Raw genomic sequence first — 3,157 nt, 5'->3', positions numbered from 1 at the left:
GGCCACGGCACGCGGCGGGCAGGAGTGCCAGCAGCACGGCGGGCGCTGGCAGGATGGGGCCTGGCGTCTGCCACAGCCTTGCCCAACGCCCGGCTCTTCCTCCCCAGCAGCTGGGGGGCCCGTCTAAGGGAAGAGAGGCTCGTCCCCCTGTCCTGCCCGGGCACTGAGGATGTGACGTGGTTTTCCTGCCTGCAGGGACCCTGGGCTGCGCCTCGGTGGTCGTGGGCTCACCCGTTGTGGCCCTGGCCGGGCCGGGCGCTGGGTGCTGGGGGTTGGCGTGGGACACGCGGCTGCGGGACGGGCTGTGGGCACCACTCACCGCCCGGGCGGAGGAGCAGGAGCAGGGAGAGCCGCAGCAGGAAGGGGGTCCCGGCACCACGCCTGGCCATGGTCTGCTCTGTGGCTTTGGCATCACCTGGAACAGAACGGAGATGGCAGCTCGTCCCGGCGGGTCGGGAGGGGGCTGGACGAGCTGTCCTGCCACCGTCACCGACGTTTCCCGGAGCAAAATGTCCTTTTGCCGTCAGAGGTGGCCTCTCCCCCGCAGCCCTTCAGCGGCGATGACACCTCCGCCCCCGGGTGCTGCCACAGGCGCTGGTGTGAAGCACAGTGGTGAGGTGTTCTGGGGGGCCCCGGCACAGCCTGTCACCGGCTCTTGGCCCCTGCACACCCCGGTCCTGGGGCGCGACGCCTGGCCGCAGGCGCGGGCTGATTTTATCTCAGGTATCTTCAGCCTCTGCCGGGCAGAGATTTGCGGTTTCAGGGAGGGTGAGTGCTGGGGTTTGGGGTGTCAGAGCTGATGAGCTGAAAGAGGGAAATGAGTGAAGGACGGCAGCACCGCGGGGCTGGGCAGAGCTGCGGGGGCCTGCCTGCACCCCCCACCCTGCGCCGCACCCCCAGCCCTGGCTGCCTCTGCTCTGCCCAGCCGACGGCTCATCCTCTGCCCCACGCTGGTCCCAGCAGTGGCCTCAGCCGTGCAGGGCTGCCCCTGCCGCCCCGGCTCTGGGTGCCCGCAGCTCCTCTCCCCCCCGAGCCGATGTCCAGGGGCAGACGAGGGACTTGAGCGTGGGAAATGGGGGAGCAGCCCCCGCTGAGCACACGCGGCTGTCCCAAGCAGGGGACAGGGCAGAGCAGCCCATGCAGCCACAGACAAGGTGCTCAGCCGGACCTGAGCATCACGCAGCCCGTCCTCACCTCGCCTCCATTCCTACCTCTCCTCCATCTCCACCTCTCCTCCACGCCCGGTGTCTGCGGCCGCCGCTCACCGCCCGCTCCGAGCACCGGCCTCCGGCTCCCGGCGGCTCGCCGTGCTCAGCCCGTTTGCTAACATGCTGCTTTCACCGTTAGTTCCTCAAAACCAGTGCCGTTAATTGCTGTGACTCTCTGAAGAAGGTGATTACAAAACACTTCCCTGAAGGCTGCGACCGCCTCGCTCGCCGCAGGAAGGAAAACCCAGCAGCGCGCACACGTCCAGCGGCGGGGAGCAGCGCCCGGCCCCCCACCCTGCCCGCTCCACCAGCCGGGATGTGGCACAGCTGGTGCCTCGCTGCGACTCCCCTGGGGCCACGGGGCTGGGCTGGGGGGCGAGGGACTCGGAGGGCAGGGGGCAAACCCAGCCGTGACTGCCAGCGCAGGGTGGTGCTGCCTGGGCACAGCTCGCAGCCCCCAGCCCGCTCTGCTGTCCTGGCCAGGCACTCACCACGGGGGACTGGGCTCATCCCCGCATCCTCGTCCCACCGAGCTTCAGCCCTCTCCAGGGATGTGCCCACCAGCCCCAGAGCCTGGGGACAGCCCCGCTGCCCCTCACAGCTGAGCCTGGCTTGGCTCCGAAAGCCCAGCCCTGGGGAGAGCTGCCCTGCGAAGCCCCATCTGTCCCGGGTTGTCCTTGCTCCCACCGTGGAGCCCAGCTCGCCCCAGCACGAGGGGACCCGTGAGACGCCCTAAGGGCAACCCAAGACCCAACCTCCCACTGGTGCCTCCCTGTGCCCAACATTAACCCGGGTTTTTCCAGCAGCTCCTTGCCCAAGGCCCTGCCCAGCGTCCCGGGGGAGCTCACAGCTGGGATGTCGGGCAGCTCTGCCCACCCGTGCCAGACCGACGTCGTGGGACGGGACCAGACCGCGGGGGTAAACAGAGGATTGCGCAACCCGCCACGCACTCGCAGCCTTCGCAACGGAGGTGGCTGTTGTGCAAACAGCTGCTTACTACGGGATTTGTAGCACGCGTTTCACCTCCAGCGGCGCGTTACTCAGCGCTCACGCAACGCCCTGCTGCGAACAACGGTGGGGCCAGCACAGACCCCCACCCCGATGCGCCCAGAGGCAGGGTGGCACGAGGCCATGGGAAAGCAGCCTGGGGGAGACGCGCTCTCAGCATCGCCTCTGCAGAGCCGGGCTGCTGGCCAGAGGGACGCGGCCAGAGGGAGGTGGCCGGAGGGAGGTGGCCAGCCACCTTGCAGCCCCGACAGTCTGAGCAAAAGGTTTTTCCCCCTAAATCTCTGCTGTCCGGGGCCCCAGCCCCTGCCTGGAGAGGTCAGGCTGCTCACCAGGGCTGTGCGGGGTCACAGGTCCCCGGGCTGGGGCATGGGGCCGATTCCCACAGCCTGGGGTGGGGGACCTGCCCTTGCAACATTTCCCTGGGGTGTAGCAACCCCCAGTATTTTGGGGCGGAAGCGGGCGGCTTGCAGGCTGTTTACCAGCCAGAGCAGGAATATCCGCGGGTAGCCATGGCGACGTGGGCATCTCCGTGGGAACCGGCGGCCAGGCAGAGTTGGACACAAACAAGCGCTGCCCTCCCCGCTGGGCCCCGCGTCCTGGCGTGCGGAGGGGACCATGCACCCCAGCCCAGCACACGCCTGTCCCTCGCCGAGCTCTGCAGGGAAGGGGTCTGTCCCCAAGGAGGCTCTGAGTGTGCCCATCTGTGGGGGCACGGCTCCCCGTCCAGTGCCCGGGGCAGCGGCCCCTTCCCGAGATGGAGCTGATGTCCCCCATGACAGAGCTCTCGGTTCCCCTTTGGCTCTGAGTCACTCTCACAAGCCCACAGATCCCGTCCTGGGGTGGGACAGGGGACGAGGGCCAGCTGCCATCCCTGCAGGGCCCGAGCCGCAGGGCCCAGCCAGCCGGAGGGGCCTCGGAGGGGCTGGGGCAGGGGGATGTGT

Source organism: Athene cunicularia (assembly GCF_003259725.1).
Source record: "Athene cunicularia isolate RWA chromosome 23 unlocalized genomic scaffold, athCun1 chr23_part1, whole genome shotgun sequence".
Taxonomy (NCBI): Eukaryota; Metazoa; Chordata; class Aves; order Strigiformes; family Strigidae; genus Athene; species Athene cunicularia.
This window is presented reverse-complemented; position numbering follows the sequence as displayed.